Source organism: Littorina saxatilis, linkage group LG3, assembly GCF_037325665.1.
Source record: "Littorina saxatilis isolate snail1 linkage group LG3, US_GU_Lsax_2.0, whole genome shotgun sequence".
Classification (NCBI taxonomy): Eukaryota; Metazoa; Mollusca; class Gastropoda; order Littorinimorpha; family Littorinidae; genus Littorina; species Littorina saxatilis.
The window spans coordinates 46326501-46348440 of NC_090247.1; the positions used below are offsets into that span (position 1 = coordinate 46326501).

The following is a 21940-nucleotide window of genomic DNA, read 5'->3' on the forward strand; positions in this document are numbered from 1 at the left end:
GACTGCAACAACCAGTCTTTTTTTTGCCTCTGTGTTAATTTTTTTTAAACGCGTAAAGAAACTGTCCTATACTTTCAAAAAAATCGAATCTTGACTTTTAACTGTACATAACCATGCATCGCCATCGTAATCAAAAATTAACGAGTGAAAACAAATTAAAACACCGATGAACAGTATTGTCTTTTCTAAACTTCTTGACAGACATTTCCCCAATAAATAAGGAACAAGTCACTAAACTTAGTTATTTACGGTCTACTGCATAATGTTCTTCCTTTTAAACTTTACCAGTAACCGAAAGTTTCCCTATAACCAATCTATGTTTGTCCAACAACCGATATAAAATTATTAAACACAAGTTCAACATACAGTAATTGTTGTACTTATTGTGAGAACGAAATTGATTATACTGATTTTGTGTGTGTGTGTGTGTGTGTGTGCCCCAAAATTATGTTCACTTGGAAATGCGTTGAGGATAAAGTGATTTGTAAATATAATATGATTATTAAAAATTACCGTAAAGGAAGTTTTTTGGGCGTGTTTAAAATACATTTAGAAATAGTATTGTTAACGATATAGGTACATTTAAATGTGGTCGTCTACATTTTTGCTTTTTTTTCAATAATCTTATGGTTAGATTTCGATACAAAATTATGTCAAATGATGAATGAACCATGGGGAAAAAAGTTATTGAAAAAAAAATATATGTAAAAAAAAGATTTAAACTACTCACTAATGCTGCATTATCTGTCTCGTTTAAATAAAGTTTATGGTCGCTGACCGCTCCCTCTAAACTCACACTTTATTTTTGGGTAGCGTGACTCACGCTTCCAATATTTTGTTTTCTGTTTGCTGAGAACATGTGCTTTGCCTAAAAATACTGACCAATCAAATTCATGTCACTGTGCTTATAGCCACGCCCAAACAAGTACAGCAACAGTTTGACACTGGAGCGCTGTCCACGCTTTTTTTTAAACGCACGAAATGCACGGGATTTGAGAGGAGTTTTGCGCTTAGCATTTTCCAAATAAGGATATCCTACTATGAGTACTACGCTGGAATACTACAATGAACTTTCAAACGGCTACACTGGCTTCGTCTTTCCTGATTGAAAGGGGGTGTATTGTTGATATTTGTAGATAATAGACTCTGCATTTTAATGGTCAAATGGCGATTTTGGTATAAAAATGTAGACAAGGACCTTTAAAGTAGAAAAATTAATATAAAAAGCAGAAAAAAAGAAAAGAAAAAAAGATCAATGAAGAGGGATACTCCCCGCAAAATTTTTTTAAATAAATAAAGGGTTGAAGCATGCAAGCAGCTGAGATCCCCCCCCCCCCCCCCAAAAAGTTCAACATAATCATTTACTCTTCTTCTAACATTCAAGCCAACAAAGTCATTTGTCATAGACAATCATTCGATTCCAAGACAATCATCACAGGTTTGAACCGACCCTTTCGTTTAACCATTCAAAAAAACAACAGCAATAACGCTGTTAGTACTACAGCGCGCTCAACGTTCGCCTTTTTGAACTCGCGATGAGATTTGTTTTTTCTGGTGGCAAGCTTACCGTTAACAAACACATGCGTACTAGTTAGGATTCCCCCAATTTTCGCGACCTTGACCGAATACTCTCGAAGTCACCACTCCGGCGTTCATGCATGGTGAACAGTTGGAAAGTTAAACTTCGGGAGTTCCCACTTCCGAAAGAGGCCTCTACTTCCAGTGTTGCTGACTTCCTCCTCATGCATACGGGCCCAGAAGACTACATGGCTTGCTGTCTCGTACTAGATTTTCACTCGTTGCTTTATGAAAAAGTGAACAGCTCGCGAATATTTAAAAAAAAATCGTGTAAATCTGGTAGGACACAGCCGCCCTTGTAGTCTCTATTTCTAAATTATGTAGAATGTTCAATAGGCGATTTTCGGAAACAATTCCGTCGGGTGTGTATGGGTTGTGGAAGAGTGAGCTTTTCTTCCAAAACCTCTGCTATATGCTAGCCGCCGTTAAAAACCCACTCTGCCTCACATGATCAGCTTTACAGAATGATAGAAAATAAGCAATTCTAACCTTATGGAAACACTTGCAATAGTACAGTTCGCTTGAATGGCTATTTAGTATGCATAAACGTTAAACCACACACCAGTTCTCGTGGTTTATTCAGCCCCCGAGCCTTCGTGGCCTCTTTCCTTTTCTTACATAGTGATGAACTTAGTTCTCAGTTTGTGGTTTCAATGCAACTGTGTATCTGCAATAGCATGTTATTGTGTACCTCTGAATCAAAAATACAACAAATGACAGATAGTGAGACAAACCGAGTGTATCTGTCTTTGAATAAAGAAACTAGCGGTTATCCGAAAATTCGTCTGCTTGGGCAATAGTAAGATGCAGCTCATTTGATGTAATAATATCTCTGTCACGAGAGTACATGTGTATGCGCGCAATACTCAATCTACACAGACACAGCAACAAACAGTAGGGGAAAGTCGCTAAACCTGGAACAGTTAAGGAGAAACAGCCGTACCAGACAAAAAAAAATTGATATTGCAAAGCGTTCTTTATATTGTCACATACTAGACTCTATCAGTAAATAAACGAACCACATAAAATAAAATAGAAGTCACGCAACTCATCAGACTGATCATAATAAAAATGTCTGCATTTGTTCCAGGTTGGACTCATGGGTGTGTAATGTGGAACACTGTGTTGTCAAACTTGGAACACATACAAACACACCCTGACTCTCTTTCTAGCTCTGTCTGTGTCTCACACACACACACACACACACACACACACACACATACACCCACACACTCTCATTCACACACAAACAAGCACACATTGCCACACACACAAGATAAATAAATACGTCATAACATTTTGATTAAGCCATTTTAAGTAAATGTCTTTTTTTCAACATCATATTTTGATTTTTACCAAGGAAATAACAAATCGGATAACAATTTAACCTTTGCCGTGCTTCCTGGGTTCACCTACCCAGAGACACACTAAAATCATTGTAACTCTGGAACCATTAAAGGTATCGTTTTGAAATTTTAAGTATCTCTCACACACCTAATTTGCTCTCTGTCTGCAAATTTTTAGTGTGTACATGACAAAACATCAGAATTAATTGATTATGATAATTTACATAAACACTACCGATGGCGCGGGTTCACACATACCCATACTTTTAAAGAGTAGTAGTGATTGTAACTATCCCTCTGCCGACGGCGCGGGTTCTGCTACACCCATAATTACCAAAGCGGCGGAACAGTGTCTGTCTGCCTGTTTGTCTCCAAGAGACTGTCTGTCTCTCTGTTTGTCTGTCCGTATCTCTCTGTCTGTATGTCTGTTGTCAGTTGCTCTGTCTGTCTGTCTGTCTGTCTGTCTATCTATCCGTCTATCCGTCTATCTGACTGTCTGTCTATCTGACTGTCTGTCTCTGTCTCTCTCTCTCTCTCTCTCTCTGTCTGTCTCTCTTTCTGTCTCTCTCTCTGTCTCTCTCTCTCTGTCTCTCTCTCTGTCTCTCTCTCTTAGTCTCTCTCTCTGTCTCTCTCTCTTAGTCTCTCTCTCTGTCTCTGTCTCTTAGTCTCTCTCTCTGTCTCTCTTTCTTAGTCTCTCTCTCTCTCTTTCTTAGTCTCTCTCTCTCTTAGTCTCTCTCTCTCTTTCTTAGTCTCTCGCTCTCTCTCTTTCTTAGTCTCTCTCTCTCTTTCTTAGTCTCTCTCTCTCTCTTTCTTAGTCTCTCTCTTTCTTAGTCTCTCTTTCTCTCTCTTAGTCTCTCTCTCTCTCTCTCTTTCTTAGTCTCTCTCTCTCTTAGTCTCTCTCTCTTTCTTAGTCTCTCTTTCTCTCTCTCTTTCTTAGTCTCTCTCTCTCTCTTTCTTAGTCTCTCTCTCTCTCTCTTTCTTAGTCTCTCTCTCTTTCTTAGTCTCTCTCTCTCTTTCTTAGTCTCTCTCTCTCTCTAGCTCTTTCTTAGTCTCTCTCTCTCTCTCTTTCTTAGTCTCTCTCTTTCTTAGTCTCTCTCTCTCTCTCTCTCTCTCTGTCTTAGTCTCTCTCTCTCTCTCTTTCTTAGTCTCTCTCTCTCTCTTTCTTAGTCTATCTCTCTCTCTTTCTTAGTCTCTCTCTCTTTCTTAGTCTCTCTCTCTCTAGCTCTTTCTTAGTCTCTCTCTCTCTCTCTTTCTTAGTCTCTCTCTCTCTCTCTCTTTCTTAGTCTCTCTCTCTTTCTTAGTCTCTCTCTCTCTCTCTCTCTTAGTCTCTCTCTCTCTTTCTTAGAATCTCTCTCTCTCTCTCTTAGTCTCTCTCTCTTTCTTAGTCTCTCTTTCTCTCTCTTAGTCTCTCTCTCTCTCTCTTTCGTGGTCTCTCTCTCTTTTTTTTAGTCTCTCTCTCTCTCTTTCTTAGTCTCTCTCTGTCTTTTTCTTAGTCTCTCTCTCTCTCTCTTTCTTAGTCTCTCTCTCTTTCTTAGTCTCTCTCTCTTTCTTAGTCTCTCTCTCTCTCTCTAGCTCTTTCTTAGTCTCTCTCTCTCTCTCTCTTTCTTAGTCTCTCTCTCTCTCTTTCTTAGTCTCTCTCTCTCTCTCTCTCTTTCTTAGTCTCTCTATTTCTTTCTTAGTCTCTCTCTCTCTTTCTTAGTCTCTCTCTCTCTCTTTCTTAGTCTCTCTCTCTTTCTTAGTCTCTCTCTCTCTCTTTCTTAGTCTCTCTCTCTTTCTTAGTCTCTCTCTCTCTCTTTCTTAGTCTCTCTCTCTCTTTCTTAGTCTCTCTCTCTCTTAGTCTCTCTCTCTCTTTCTTAGTCTCTCTCTCTCTCTCTCTTAGTCTCTCTCTCTTTCTTAGTCTCTCTTTCTCTCTCTTAGTCTCTCTCTCTCTCTCTTTCTTAGTCTCTCTTTCTCTCTCTTAGTCTCTCTCTCTCTCTTTATTTGTCTCTCTCTCTATCTTTCTTAGTCTCTCTCTCTTTCTTAGTATCTCTCTCTCTCTCTTTCTTAGTCTCTCTCTCTCTCTCTTTCTTAGTCTCTCTCTCTTTCTTAGTCTCTCTCTCTCTTTCTTAGTCTCTCTCTTTCTTAGTCTCTCTCTCTTTCTTAGTCTCTCTCTCTCTCTTTCTTAGTCTCTCTCTCTTTCTTAGTCTCTCTCTCTCTCTTTCTTAGTCTCCCTCTCTCTCTTTCTTAGTCTCTCTCTCTCTCTTTCTTAGTCTCTCACTCTCTTTCTTAGACTCTCTCTCTCTCTTTCTTAGTCTCTCTCTCTCTATCTTTCTTAGTCTCTCTCTCTCTCTTTCTTAGTCTCTCTCTCTCTCTTTCTTAGTCTCTCTCTCTCTTTCTTAGTCTCTCTCTCTCTCTCTCTCTCTCTCTTTCTTAGTCTCTCAGTCTCTCTCAGTCTCTCCCTCCCCCTCTCCCTCCCCCTCTCCCTCCCCCTCTCCCTCCCCCTCTCCCTCCCCCTCCCCTGCAAGAGGTCGGTGAAGGGAGAAACTCGATGCAACCACTGAAGTAGCGCTGTGGGTTTCCCTGAACCCACCCCGTCGTTAGAGACATAAACGGTAAAAACCCTCTTTCAAATGTATGGGTTCAGACAAACCCGCATCGTCGTTAGAGGAATAAACGGTAAAAACCCTCTTTCAAATGTATGGGTTCAGACAAACCCGCATCGTCGGGAGTGTGTAGTCAAAAGCGGCATCCGGCAAAGGTTAAGCCTTAAATGTAAAACAAGAAGATAAAATAAGGGCTAGGTCTAAAAAGGACTGAAAAACAAAACCTTCAAAAAAATAAGAAGGAAAAAATAGGCAAAGAACCGATTTCGCAGACAATGTCCTTTGTCTTCTACTGTCAGCGCAGTCATCGTGTGATTACTGAGGGCCCCAAAGGGGGGGTATCATCACGATCACGGGAAGGGAAATTTTAGCTTTCACGATCACAGTTACCTTGATTTTTGTTTTCACGATCACGAACACCAGTGGCAAATCACGGTCACGGTAAAAGTTGTATGTACAGAAAGCACGTGTCTAAGTAAACACAACCACACAGTAATTCGCTCCTCTGGATCTATTGTTTATTCAACACAAAGTGACAACTGTTGCACTTTTTATAATTATTTTTTGAATTCTCTTTCATACCCACATAGAAATACATATCATGATTTGTAATCAGTAATAAGAAAGTTGTTTTCATTGTCTTTTCTCTCGCGCTCTCTCTCTCATACAGACACTCACAGGAATATACACTCCAGGGGCGGAGCAGTTAAGCCAGATGGGGGTTTACAACCTGGGGTCCAGGGCAAAGCCCCGTTGGGGGGTCTGGGGGGCTTAGCCCCCCAGAAGCTGAAGAGATTTAGCTATTTTATGAACAATTTATGGCTTATCCTTGATTTTAAACATGATCAACTGGTGTCAGCAGCCACTCATTATTTCTTTTAAAGTAAGTATTATTATTTATTTTTTTGACAGCCGGGGGGGGGGGGGGTTCCGGAACCCCTGTAACCCCCCCCCCTAATCCGCCCCTGCACTCATACACATTGAACTCCCACACCCTCACTCACACACATGAATATATACTTGCACAATTTCACATTTCCAGAGCTAAATCTTTTAAACCCATTTTCTCAAAAACTATTGGGTGGATTGAAATTAAAGTACATGTATGTGTTATAGTAGAGTCTATAATAACAAAATCCCCAACAAACATGACTTTGGTCGACTTTGACATGAAGATCAAGTGACCCAAACTGCCACGTCTCCCCGCCATAGTTCCTGAATTTAATCCATTGTTGATAAGTTTACAAGCGCTAAAATAAATCCAAGCTCAATGCAAAGAAGCGACAATTAGAATATATGCCAAGCGTGTCCACGTTGCTGGGATGAAAAACACATTTCTAGTTTCGGTTTTGGCTACACGCAGACTCGATCAGACTCGAGCCAGGAGAGGTCACACTGAGCGAGTGACAGCCGGACGTGGCAATGTCGACAACGTCAATGATCTCAATCAAACTCAAAGATCTTGAACCAATTTCAAGATCTTTGCCTACATTCAGAACAGTCATAGAGCAACATAGACAGAGCCGGACTAGGGGGGGGGGGGGGTTACAGGGGTTGCGCAACCCCCCACCCCCCCCCCCCCCCTGGCTTAAGCATGTACCTCCCAAACGCTCTTTTTTTGTGTGTGTGCGGTTGCATCTGGATCATCATGAAATGCGAGGAGAAATCGCACCTCTCACCCCCTTTCGAAAGACATTTTACTTCAACGAATTTTGTGATGAAAAGTACTATGAGTCCTTACAATCTCAATTCTTCTTCATTGCATATACAGCTTGCTGTCGAATTTACCTTTTTCGTTCAAGGAGAGGCTTCCTTTCCCTCCAGAAACATCCAAAAACGTTCAGCTTCAAGGGGGCGAAGCCCCCTTGCAACCCCCTCCAAGGGGGCTTCGCCCCCTGGACCCCCACCAAGGAGCTTTGCCCCCTGGACCCTCATCTGTAACCCCCCCCCCCCTAGTACTTACCTAGTCCGGCCCTGATAGATGACATACCTTGACATTTCGTCTTCGGAAAGACGGACCCGTAGCCTGACCTTTCCACCAAGGAAGGCATTCTCGCCGCCTGCTTTGGTCTGGCTTGAATCCACAAAATATAACAGAAGTTCGATGACAGTACCGCTGCACGCCATTTTTGATCTTCGAATTCGAATTTGACTGAATGCACTCAAAACTTTAGCACGAAGCCCTTCCATTGGATGAAGTTTGGCAGACTTTTGCAATTCGCCTTCTGATTGGATCTCTTTTTTTTGTGATTGGTTCTCTTAAAGGGAAGCAATCGCTGTCAAAATCATATTTCTGAATGTGTTGTTGCTTCCCTTCAATCGGGATTAGCTCCTTGACGAATAGAGGATCATACTCATAGAGTGATACAGCTGTGAAAAATGTACGTTGAAAATAAAATGCTTTGCAATAATGCCCATCACGATCACAAAAACAAATGACAATCACGATCACGAGACTCGATTTTTTGGTCATCACGGATCACGGGCAAAGTCCCATCACGATCACAGAAATGGAAATGTCGGTAATCACGGTCACAGAAAGGTCAAAAAACGCCAATCACGATCACGATTTTAAACCCTTTGGGGCCCTCATTACTGTGTGCACTTCTGGCACTATAACATATCCTCAGGGGAGTTGGTGCCACACATGAAGCAGTACCACGAAATTTCGCAGCTTCATTTGTACCCCTCTTCTGTTGACAAATAGATATAAAAGGGCTACCTGCCCAATTGACTAAATGTAAAAATCATTACGCATAAAGTCTCAAAGCAAATAACTAAGAACAGATTTAAGAACTGATTTTGCAGACACACAAACATTGCTAAGTACAGATTTTGAAGTCCTTTTGTCCGCTGCTGTCAGCGCAGTCCTCGTGTGCCCACTGTGTGCACCTCTGGCACTGTATCATGTTCTCAGGGGAGTTGGTGCCACACATGAAGCAGTACCAAGTGCTTTCCCCCGGGATAGAACGCATCGTCGAGAATGTTCTCCTTTTTTCCCTCTGATCAGAAGATATTCCCCTCTTGTTTCTCTGAGCAGAAGGTTTTGTAGCTTCATTCTTTCCTCTTTTCTGTTGACCTGCACGCCTTTTTGCAAGTGAAATATCCAGCTTTTGCTTGTAAGGAGAAGATTGTTGTTTTTTTCGTGATGATCTCTTCGACGAGCTTGTGGTTGTGCGTTGCAGGACATCAGCAGCAGGTAAGCTTACATTTGCTGCTGACACCAAGCAATCATAATGACCAGAATCTCCATGTACAGTGTACAAAACAACGATGGGGGTGACGTTGGCAAATTTATTTCAGCTTCAAGAATGCTATTGATTAGTTCTTGTTCTATCTCTGGTGTTAATGTAGGTCTTCCTGTGAACTTTACTTCTTCTTTTGCAAATTTGTTTGTTTCCTTCTAAATGACTTTTAAGAGTTGTGACAGTAACACCATATGCTCTTGATGCGCAACGCAAACCCATATCTCCGTTTTTCACTGCCGACAAAGCGCAGCCCATTTCTTATGGTAACCACCGCCGTTCGGGTCTCATAATACTGTCAAACAAATCAATCAATCATTCAATAAAACTTATAGAAAAGAAAATCACAACAAAACCGAAAAGAGAATTGAATACGTGAATAAAACAGCAGTGTTCTGTTTATTGTTTGATGAGGGTAAGATGGAACAGAATGCGGCAAAGCTGGAACACTGTTCCATGTTTGCCTCTCTTATGTGTTCCATCATTGCCGCATGGCACCTGCATGGATTTCGCGTTTTTCTGTTGGATACACGTGATGTTTCAAATATATTTTTACGTTCAAGTCTATGAAGGTTTATCACAGCAATCAACATTTTACGTGAACGTATATAGATAAAGAGTAATAATACGAATTGTAGACGGTAGAAATAAGAAGAAGAAGAAAGAAAAGTTTAAATAACGTACTTTTTTTTTTTTTTTGCCGCCGTAGTCATTTTTTTTGCTGGAATAATATCAAGGAATGTCACTAGACATTTCTGCAAAACAATTGTTCATGAATTGTTCCCCGTTGATCGCATATTGAGGTGTTCCAAGTTGGCCGACTGTTCCGGGATTGGCGACTTTCCCTTTTCAAATGGTTGAAATCTCAGTCGACCAGCATTTTAATAAAAGCCAAAGTTGTATCGTTTTCGGTAGCCCGTCATCATTTCAAAAGAGCTGCAAGTTGCATGCACCAAGTCGACCCATTCACACTGTTTTCTTGACATACATCCGGGCTCCCTACTTGGGACTTCGAGTTTGTTTTGATGAAAAAAAGAATTCTTTGGTGTTTTAACAATGTTTTTGTAACAAGCTGTAAATGGTTTTTTCTTAATTAGGTCTAGCGCCAAAACGAGGCTTCCACTTTGCCTGGATAGAAATCCGTCTGTCCACGCAAAAATAAATTCTTTGAAAAATGCTCGCTCTTAATGGAGGGCACCTAGGGTGCTCTAATTAGAGCGATTAGCTTTGATAGACATTCAGCACACACAAAAATACAGAAAAATTCACAACGAGTCCATATAAGGAGCCTTGGAGCCGAAAATGGAAGAGGCCTTCACAAATCACTGTGAAAAGCCCCCTATACTTCAAAATAACACGACACAACTTAGTTTGAAATTCAGACTAATTCAAATATGCTTTTAGATTTATCTGTTTCGGTTTGACGAGAACGTTATATGAAAAAAATTATCAAAAAAAGAGAGAAAATGAACGAAATTATATTTTTTTGAAAGCTTCAGAGCTTGTTATAGTTTTTTTCCTTCTCTCCAGCAAGCTTCTTAATGTATAAATGAAACCAGCCTTAAGGTTTTATTTTCTTCTATTTGTTGAGGTGGTGCAAACTAGGGGACATACACATACTTTGAGATTTTAAATTTTTATTTATTGCAGTCAAAACACTGCTTAAATGTAACAAATACAGTCTTAGTCCGTTTTAATCGTTAAATTTAGAGTGAACGCTGCCAAAAGTTTAAAAAAGAGAAAAAGTCCAACGGGATTGTGGTTTGTGTTTCTGCAACTGTTTTGACACGTGCAAGTTATCTAGAGAGGGTAAAAAGCAGTGAATTAAATTGTTTAGAGCGCTCTAACACTGTTAGTGTGGTTCATATTAGGCGCTGTTCCATATTAGGCAACCTTCCCCTATTTACTCCTCTTTCTGAAAATATTTCAAGTCTGCTGTTAAAACTAAGGACCCTGATCAATCAATCTCTTTTTCGTTTACAGTCTAAATTATTTGTTAATAAATCAGCAAAAGATTTAAAGAAAGAAAGCAAGAACAAAATAATAAAGAAAATCACTTAAAATATATATGTTTTGTCTGCATGCGTATATATATATGAGTACGCCCAACGCAAACCTCATACATAATAGGGAGGTTTAGATATTGCGTCACGTTCCCCGACCTCACCTATCCCTATCGATATAAGTCACGCAAAGGAATGTTGTAAAAACTGCTCGTTAGATACCACGTCACGTATCAAAGTAGGGCAAAACTCATTTCGAACATCATGCAGTTCGTGCTTTAAAAAAATCGTGGACAGCGCGCTAAAGTCTGCATCAATACCCAATGTTGAAACTGCTGCCCGCTGTCATTGTGTGGGTGTCGCTGTGTGCTGCACGTGGAAGTTATGTTCCACTGACCCAGATCATACCGAGTGTTAACCAGCAGGTAAAGTCAATGATTTTTTTGATTTTTTAAGGAAACAAAAAAGAAAAGTAGGGCAATCGAACTTCGAGCGTTGGCTTGTGTTCGTTCTGGGTCACTGGCCACCACGCTTTCACCCCCGCTTATAAGGGTGTGTGTTAGTGTGTAAGTGGGCGTCGTTGTGTTTCTGACTGTCGTGTGCGTGTGCGAATGTGTGTATGTGTGTGGTGAGTGAGAGAAATCTGTATTGACATTGTGTGACTGTGTCAATAGAATTATTATTTCTAGCGCCTGTATTGCGTCGTAGGCTGTCATCATAGGTATGACGTAGGTTTCAGGGTTTCGTCATTCAAAGGCAGGGGTGTCAGCTTGTGTCTATTGGTTACTTCTGCGTGTTTAGATTTGGATGAAACACACACATTATGCATTTGTTTGAATATTCTTGGATGGGGAATGTTTAGTTTTGTTCTTAATAAGTTAAATTAGTTTAGATCGTATTGATAAAAGAATGTTTGGGTTGGTGACGCATAATCAAGCAGTGTCATATAGGGCCCTCTCCCCCTTTTCCCGACTAAAATGAGTAAAAGTTGAAATGAACTCGCCCAACGTTGGAAACAAGCGCGCACTTGTGACCTGGGCCCGTATGCATGAACTGGAAGTCAGAAACACTGGAAGTAAAGGCCTTTTTTGAAAGTGGGAACTCCCGAAGTTAACTTTCTAACTGTTCCCTATGCATGACCGCCGTAGTGCTGACTTCGAGAGTATTCGGTCAAGGTCGCGAAAATTGGGGGAATCCCAACTAGTTTGTTAACGGTAAGCTTGGCGACCAGAAGAAACAAGTCTCATCGCGAGTTCAAAAGGGCGAACGTTGAGCGCGCTGTAGTACTAACAGCGTTATTGCTGTTGTTTTTTGAATGGTTAAACGAAAGGGTCGGTTCAAACCTGTGATGATTGTCTTGGAATCGAATGACTGCCTAGCCAATGACTTTGTTGACCTGAATGTTAGGGAGAAAAATAAATGATTATGTTGAACTTTTTTTCTCCTTTTTTAAAGTGTAACTAAACAAGCAAAATGGAAAAACATCGTTCAGCAACCTTTACACTTTGATATGAAGAAGGGCCTCATATACTGTCGAACTGCGAAAAAAAAAAAAAATTCTCTCACTCGGACACTGTTTGACGGACATGTGAAGTGCGCGCCAGGAACGACAATCTTCTTAGTTTACCTGATTAATGCCCTTAATTTTTGGTTCTGGTACTTTCAGTTCCGGCTGTTGTCATCAATCTACCAAAATAAAAGATCAAACGGAGTTTTCGATTTTTATTTCATGGTTCAGAAAAATATTGCTTATTTTCTGAAGTCAACCGTTTTAGCGAATCTTTCTTTGATTCTTAAAAGTCATTTCAGATTTTTGAAAAATAGTTAACGGTTAGTAATTACCAATATATCGTAAACAAACATATCGATAGGTTTTGGTAAGAAGACACAAGAGCGATGAATGTGGTACCAGTATTTTTGTGGTAAGTAAGGATGCATTTCTTTGCTGTAAGCACATTTACAATGCACATTTAATCTGTTTAGCAACATAAACGAAAGCATGGTACAGTGCCGCTTGTTTGTGGTCTATCTTTTCGCGGCAGATGCGTAACAATTAGGGTCTCAGTTGGAAAAAGCTGCTCGGAACCAGAGCAGATTTGGCTTGGGTTCTTTGAGTGTGAATGATCGACGAGTGGCTTGACATTTTTAACGAATCATTACTGTAGCCTACTTGAAACCATCATCTGTTTCTGAATTTGTCATCAGTTATGATTGAGCAGTCTCATAGGAATCGTCCATAAAATGTTAAACCGAAAAAGGGCAGACGATTCTGAATCACACAGGCTGCTGTACAAAATCAGATCTAAAACGATATTTTGAACTGCGACGTCTGCGTAAATGCCCTGTAACAAAATACCTTGTCCTGGTCATGTGTATACACATCAGCTTCTATTGGGAAGATCAGTATTTTATATTAATCACAAATACAAGATTAGAAATAGTTCTGAAGATCGCCTTTGATTTCAGTTTCAGCGGCAAACTAGCAGATCTGTCCAAACCGGCATCGTTTCATGGTTGAAACTTGAATAATCCCAAATAGATCTGAGTGGGGGTAAGTTTTATAGTACAGTATTTCAATTTTTTACGGCAGTTTTATTTAAAGATAGTGTAGTGGATGTCTCTGGTGAAGACTACAGTTATATGAATTTTTTGTTGTAATATTAAAATGATTGTTCTTTATTTACACAATTGAATAATTTGTATTTATTTGTTTGCAGATGACGGCATACTGAGTGCTCCAAGAACATACGCCTGCTGGCATTTTGTGTCTTTTCTGAAGACGTCGAGGCAAGCAGAAGTCACGGTCCTGGCCACACACACACACAATGACATGAACAAGAAATGATATTTTTTCATGGGCATATCCAGTATTAAAACTTTATTACCATGCAAACGCAACGATTAGAATTTAGAGAAGGTCATCGGTCACACACACACACACACACACACTGGGCGGATCCGGAGGGGGGTTCCGGGGTTTCCGGACCACTTAGGAGCCGGCCTTTGTATTCTAAGTGACGATTTTGGAAAGAAGTTGGCTAATTAGTTTGCTCAGGTTGCGCCAGATCGATCAATTGTCCTTGTGATTCAAAATTTTATTCTTAATATACTGTTCAAAAAAAGAAACGCATAGCTTGTAATATTTGGTTAATTTAGTTATATGGCTACAAGGATATCCACCAAACTGCAGAAAATGTTTATCTGGTCGTCGACCTTTCGTCCATTGCCACAAGTGAGCTTTGCACGTGACGCATGCGTTATCAGTGGCTACAATGTCAAAATTGCTCATTTGGCATGACCACTCGTCATGCTTCAGTGTAATCTCGTGAAACTCGGGGAATATTGAGCTCTCACCATCTCTTCCAAATCCCATAAAAGCGGATTGTTCGCCACAAAGAAATCAGACGACAATTCAGCGACGAAAGATGGCCCGATTGAGCAGAGAAGACCGCCAAATTGCATTGGGTCGTTTACAAGCAGGCCAAAGTCAAAGTGCAATCGCCAGGCACTTCCACGTGTCCCAGAGCACCATCAGTAGACTGTGGGTCAGGTTTCAAGCCACTGGCTCCGTTGCTGACTTGCCACGAGCGGGAAGACCAAGGGCGACAACTGCTGCTCACGACCGCTTCATACGGCTCCGCCACCTCCGGAATCGTTTCCTGTCGGCCTCATCTTCTGTCCAGGCTCTCCCCGGGCCACACCGATTATCGGACCAGACCGTGTGGAACCGCCTGCATGAAGCTGGTTTGAGAGCTCGCAGACCTCACAGAGGAGCTGTCCTCACCCGCCGCCATCGCCAGAACCGAGTGCAGTGGGGCAACCAGCACCTTCGCTGGACCGTCCGGAATCACTGGAGACACGTGTGGTTCAGCGACGAGTCCTACTTCCTGCTCCAGTGACATGATGGTCGGAGGAGGGTCTACCGGAGAGTAAACGAACGTTACGCGCCCAACTGTGTGGATGAGGCACCCGTTCATGGTGGTGGAGGCGTCATGGTGTGGGGGGCGATCAATACCGCTGGAAGGAGCACCCTGGTGCACGTCCAAGGGCGCATAACTGCCCAGCGATACGTGGAGGAAATTCTGCGTCCACACGCCCTTCCTCTTCTGGCTGACCAGGATGCCATATTCCAGCAGGACAACGCTCGCCCGCACACAGCACGACTCACCACCCAGTTCCTCACCGACCACCATGTCCAGGTGCTTCCCTGGCCATCCATGTCGCCAGACATGAACCCGATAGAATACCTCTGGGATGAATTGGACAGACGTGTGCGCAGGCGAGAAGAAGCGCCGGCAAATCACCGCGATCTATTGCAGGCACTTCAGGAGGAGTGGGACACCATCCCACAGCAAGATATCCGGCATCTGATCCAGTCCATGCCCAGAAGGTGCCGGGCAGTTGTTGCTGCTCAAGGCAGTCACACCCCCTACTGACTTGACAGCCTCGGCACCCAATCGTATTGATTGACTGATTGATTTGAAGATGCAAATGAACTGTGTGTGCATTCAACTGTGTCCATACCAAATTTCAAACAAATAATCTAAATATTGGATTTTCTGTTAATTTTTTCGAAAAATAAAACAAATTTGGCAAGTAGCAACTATGCGTTTCTTTATTTGAACAGTATATATTTACTTTTTCGGAAGGTGTATTAGGGGATGTTTCTTGGCTCAGATTGGTCCATTTTCCTTGTTTTTATCAACATTTGTCGGACCCCCCAAGGAGGTTGAACGCTTCGCGTCTTCAACTAAACGCTTCGCGTCGTCAAATTGTCCCTAAAAGAAATTTGGAAACTCCCCCTTAAAAATGATGTGATCCGCCCCTGCACACACACAAACACACACAAATAGAGAAGTAATAAATGGATACAGTTTTTCTTTATTTAAATTACAATCAGATGTGGTCGTAGAACAGGCACTGTAAACAAAACCTAGCATGATATACCACTTGTGTGATGTTTCGGTCAATATCTTTATTTTCCTTTCAGAAATACATTGGCGTTTTGAATGTCAAGGGAAGTGATACAAATGCTGCAGCGGGCTATCAAGAACGCGAAGGCAAACAAGGTAAATACCTACTTCTGACATTAGTTTACTTATTAACTCTTTCTATACTGGCCATTATCTCCCCAGTCTCTCCCCAGAAACTGGCCATTTGCATGGGTTTGCAAAAAAATTCTCAAAAATAAACAAAACAAGATGCAGCCTTCAAACTCATAGGTTTTATTGTGAATATATTGCTAAAACATATGCCAAAGTTTGGTTTCATTGTTGTGAAAAAAATAAAAATATGATGTCCAGAATTTATGGGTATATTTTACGCAATACGAAAAAGGGGGTATGTATTTTGACTTAGAAGCATTTTTTCTTATGAAGGCTCTGTTTGCAACAAAACTGTTTCTGTTTACTTGTATGAAGATTGTGCTAACACAAAAACATAACAAATACCAACTGATTTTCCATTTGGTGGTCATGTAAGCATTGTGAACATGTCCGAAAAATCTGATCACAACCATGTGGTCGACATGCAGACCTGAACGGCCAGTGTATGGTGGCAGAGTTGGAAAATAGGAAAAGTCTTGATGCCAAGCCTTCATCAAAAACCGAAGAAAATCGTCATTGTAATAAGTTTGCTTTATTCTACATCAAACGACTAGGATAGATGACAGACACAACGACAAACACATTCAATTCTATGTAAAACATACACAATGCGCACGTTAACAAGCTGGCCATAGCAATGTGCCCATCGTGCATGAAGTGTGGCTTTGGTCGGATCAGTAGCCGTGCTTTGTCTGCGATGCTAAACATGAAATTTTGTTAAAGCGACGATTTAGCAATATTGTTGTTGCTGCTGCTGCTGTCTGTTCTTGTCACGACATCTCGCCATATAACAGTTTTTTCCCTCCTGATTCTGAGAAGAAGCTGTTTAATTGTGATATCAGGCCTAGGAACCCCTGATTTTCACTTGGAGCATTCTCAAAGAAACTTAGCGTATGTTAAGAAAAATGAGTGTACTCCACACTTTGTCTTTTGTTGTTCGTTGTCGTTGTATGTCTACCGTTCCACAGCCACCTACTATAAGTGCAAGTGTTAAATGACGTATTTCCACAAAAGACTGCTTGCAGAGAATCATGTGATGCCAATGACAGGTAAGGACATATGGTAATACATACGTTTTGGAACCAGGGAAAATGCAGCACAAATTATTGTTCAACCAAATTGATTGACTTGTGCACCATGACAAAAGTTTTCTTTGATCCATAAAAGGTCTTTTGCCAGAAAAATTGCTCTGAACATCAAGTACTCTGCAAGTTGTCACACATTTACATTATTGAAATAAAATGAAAACACACCAGTAACCAGGTTAGGTACGTTAATATCTATAATCAATATCTCGGCACGTTACTGCCTTCTTCGGGATGGTAAGCTGAACATTATTGAACAAAATAATCGGTTTAGATTGTATACTTTGATTCCTGAACGAAGAAGCAGAGGTACTGCATACAACTAGGACTGTAATATCAGCTTTTGCCTGAAACACACACACATACACTTATAAAATTAATGCAATGTCATTGTATGAAGCCAGAACAATCACTAACTTACATAGTTGGTCACACAATTACCCATCACTGAACAATAAATCGAAGTCGGGTGGATTCAATGACTAAAGCAGTAAAGGCTTTGAAAAAACCCTCATCACAAAACATCCCCCCCCCCCAAAAAAAAAAAAAAATAAAAATAAATTAAATAAAACAGGTTGTGTATATAGCGCAGTCAACACCATGCAGGTACAAGCAAAGATTTGACAGTGATTATCCTTGTTTTATATAGCACACATTTTCTAGTTTTAATCTCTCTCTCTCTCTCTCTCTCTCTCTCTCTCTCTCTCTCTCTCTCTCTCTCTCTCTCTCTCTCTCTCTCTCTCTCTCTCTCTCTCTCTGGAAAGTAATTTATTGACCTGTGGGTTATTTGCGTTTGTATACACATTGGTGATTCGTAAACTATGTTGAAAGAGATTGTCAAACAATATTATATGGGGTGTCTTAAAAAAATGTATATCAACAAAATCTGTCATTATTATCAGGCACATGTGTTGCACCACACTTTGAAGTAATCCCACACTTTGAAGTAAATTACTTCAAAGTGTGGGGATGTGCCCCACTTTTTGAAGTAAACCCATTTTTTACTTCAAAGTGTGGGGGGATCTTCCCACACTTTGAAGTAAACTCAGTTTTTACTTCAAAGTGTGGGGGGATCTTCCCACACTTTGAAGTAACTTACTTCAAAGCGTGGGACTTTTGCATCGCCTGTTTGAGCCTGATGATTTTGTCAAAAAAAATGGCAAAGTCTTTTGAATGAGTGAACAGAAAAAGTGAGCGAGCCAAGAAACATAGTGATGTTTGTTATCAGGCTTTAAGCAATGTCCCATTGTTGAGTGTGACGAAAACTCGTGGTGACTATTTTAAAACATGTTGGGTCATGCGGAGACTATCTGGGAACAATTGGGCTAATTCGGCACGATTTTACAAGCATGGGCTCACTGTAAAAAGCCCCCCCTACGACTTCTCCACAAAATGTCCGCACTGTCACAATTTCCCGCCAAATGTCCGCAACTGCGATAATTTCCCGCCAAATATTCCAACTGCGACAAATCCCCGCCAGATGTCCCAGCTACGATAATTCCCACCAAAATGTCCCCACTATACGACATTTCCCCGTAGTAAGGGCATTTCAAGGGAGAATTGTCGCAGTGGGGACATTTGGCGGGGAATTGTCGTAGTGTTGAACATTTGGCGGGGAATTACTGCAGTTGCGGACAATTGGCGACGAATTGTCGTAGTGGGGCCGTTTGGAGGGGAATTGTCGTAGTGGGAGGCATTTGGCGGGGAATTGTCGTAGTGTGGACATTTGGCGGGGAATTACCGCAGTTGTGGACATTTGGCGACGAATTGTTGTAGTGGGGCCGTTGGGGGGGGGGGGGGGAGGGAGGGAGGATTGTCGCAGTTGGGACATTTCCAGGGAGGATTGTCGCAGTGGGGATATTTGGCGGGGAATTGTCGCAGTGGGGGACACTTCGTGGGGAATTGTCGCAGTGGGGATTTTTGGCGAGTAATTGTCGAAGGGGGAGACATTTGGCGGGGAATTGTCGTAGTGGGGCCATTTGGCGACTAATTGTCGTAGTGGGGCCGTTTGGCGACGAACTGTCGTAGTGGGAACATTTGGCGGGTAATTGTCGCAGCGGAGGACACTTGGTGGGGAGTTGTTGCAGTGGGGACATTTGGCGGGGAATTGTCGTAGTGGGGACATTTGGCGGGGAATTGTCATACTGGGAACATTTGAAGACGAATTGTCGTAGTGGGGACGTTGGGCAGGGAATTGTCGCAGTGGAGGCCATTTGGCGGGGAATTGTCGTAGTGGGAACATTTGGCGGGGAAATGTCGCAGTGGGAGACACTTGGTGTGAAATTGTCGTAGTGGGGACATTTTGGCGGGGAAATGTCGCAGTGGGAGACACTTGGTGGGGAATTGTCGCAGTGGGGGACATTTGGCGGGTAGTTGTCGTAGTGGGGGCATTTGGCGGGGAACTGTCGTGGTGGGGACATTTTCCAGGGCGAGTGGCAACATTTCGCGGGGAATTGTCGCAGTTGGGATATTCAGCGGGGAATTATCGCAGTTGGTATATTTGGAGAAGAATTATCGCAGATGCAGACATTTGGCGGGAAATTGCGACAGTGGGGACATTTGGTGGGGGAGTTGTCGTAGTGGGGACATGTTCCAGGGCGCCCATGCTTGTAAAATCGTGCCGAATGAGCCCGAGTGTTCTCAGATAGTCTCCGCGTGACCCCACATGTTCTAAAATCGTCACCACGTGTTTTCGTCACACTCAACAATAGGTCATTGCTTTGGGTTGATAATAAACATCACTGTGTTTCTTGGCTCGCTCACTTTTTCTGTTCACTCATCCAAAAGACTTTGCCATTTTTTTTGACAAAATCATCAGGCTCAAACAGGCGATGCAAAAGTCCCACGCTTTGAAGTAAGTTACTTCAAAGTGTGGGAAGATCCCCCCACACTTTGAAGTAAAAACTGAGTTTACTTCAAAGTGTGGGAAGATCCCCCCACACTTTGAAGTAAAAAATGGGTTTACTTCAAAGTGTGGGGCACATCCCTAAAGTGCCCCACACTTTGAAGTAAAGTGGGATTACTTCAAAGTGTGGTGCAACACACATGGTTTTAACAAAGCTATGTCACGGAATGCAACATAAGTCACAAGTGGCTTAAAAAGTCGTGTTTTTGTGTGTGCAGGATATTTGCCAGGACAGGACCTCAAGCTGAACCAGCACAACAGCGATGCATTCTTCCATGGCTTCCACAAAAGTCTTTCACCTATAGCGGGCATTGCATACAGATAGTCCAAAGAGGGTTAGGGTTACCCTAACCCTCCTTTTTAAAAATTCTTTAGACCAATTATCCCTCTGTTCCCATGTTAAACATGGAATAATTCTGGACAAATGCGAGGACGCTAGCTTTTTTTTATTTTATTTTTTTATCATTTTACTTATCATTAAAACTTGTTTAGCTTTCGATTCGTAAACCATTTACAGTAATCCTTTGTTTTTTAACTTTGTTCATCTTACCACAGTCACTTCGTTGTTTAGATTTATCATTAAATTTGTTACCATTATGCAGGAAAAATGTAGAATAAAACCAGGAGAGCTTTCGGTAGAAGATATTTCCTGTGTCAAAAGTTAATGCTTATTCTGATTGATGGGTGCTCCAAACTAAGTTATTTTGACTGCCTTATTCGAATTAATTTCCAAGACAGGGCTGAGAAGTGGAGAAGCTTAGGAGAGTATCGTAAAAATTGTCTGGGTGTTTATGCAAAACTTTCGAATATGTCAGATTTTACTTTAGAGATTTTAAATACTGTTAACTGACAGAAATGCTATAACTTCTACACCAATTGACTGGATAACTTCATATTCAGCATACTTAAACTTGATTTTATGCATGTGCAGTTCACAAAGTGGCAAATTTGTAGGTTAAATTATCTAACTTTTGCATCACCAATGACACCAACGCTTTCGTGTCTGAGGATTGCCCTGAACCTAGCTGTAACTGCATGCTTTCTTCAGGTCATCGATAGTCTGGGGGTTGAAGGGGATGTTTTTACATACTCAGACATTCAAAATAATCAAAAAGGTAAAAGCCTGAAGGGTTTAAATTAGGTAAAAATGGCTACCGCTCAATGTCAAAACTCGTTCTGTTTAGTCGACCCCCGAATTTGGAGAAACAAATTAAAATTGCACAAAAGTCAGACCATTCAATTTACAAAATTGCCACTTACTGGAAAGGCAGAACATAAACTGAAGTTAATGAATACCATATATAAAATAATTGGTTCAACAGATGCAGAAGTAATTTGCATGGTTGTGGGTGTCCTTTTTAGGGGGTCAACCCTGGGACAGGCTGATCTTTCTTAACCCAGTGTGGGATTTTCAGTGGGGCGACCACCCCCAACCCAGCGCGTCCCCGGGTGGCGGATAGGGGAACGGTCTTCAGATATGGAGATCAGCCGCTTGCGGCCGCGGACCAAACTGGCTCCGGGTGGGATCCCGGAAAATCCTCCCCCCTGTGCTCTCAGGGTAGGACGTACGGGCCATGAGCTAAGGGTGAGGTAACCCCGACAGAAAACCCCGAATGCTGAAGACGGAGGACCCGGGCCGCACGGCGCATTCTAACAAACCACGGGTACACGCACTTACGCAAATGATGACACAATCAACCAGCACAGATGGAAATGGCGCTCGCCCATTGAGGACCCCCCAGGGTGGAGCAGCGTCGGGTCCCATGCCTCAAAGGGACCCAGCCCCAACTACTGGAGGTCCCTCCCGTCCGTCTTGTCACGCCAGGGGACGCGGGAGGAAAGTGACTGGCACCACCACAACCAGGAAGAAACCCAGTCAGCAGCGACCTTTTCAGGTCATGCACTGGAACGCAGAAAGTATCCTGAACAAGAAGACAGAGTTGGAGCATATCCTGCATGAGAAGAACATCAACATCTGCTGTATTCAGGAGACGCACCTGACACCCCAAAAGTCCTTCAAAGTGAGAGGCTACCAATGCCTTAGGTCCGACAGAACAGACCGAAGCAAAGGAGGAATCCTGACCCTCATCA

At 42.0% G+C, this 21940-nt stretch overlaps 1 protein-coding gene and 1 long non-coding RNA gene across 3 annotated transcripts in view; one reads left to right on the top strand and one right to left on the bottom strand.

The window, feature by feature from the left end:
• The window catches only part of LOC138960787 (xaa-Pro aminopeptidase 1-like), a 197196-nt gene that overhangs the window by 152335 nt on the left and 22921 nt on the right, over positions 1 to 21940 (bottom strand). The gene's annotated exons all lie outside the window — the stretch shown is intronic.
• On the top strand, positions 12648 to 13830 carry LOC138962491 (uncharacterized). The gene is made up of 3 exons (XR_011454526.1): positions 12648 to 12676; positions 13221 to 13305; positions 13472 to 13830. It is a non-coding gene; the product is annotated as an uncharacterized lncRNA (long non-coding RNA).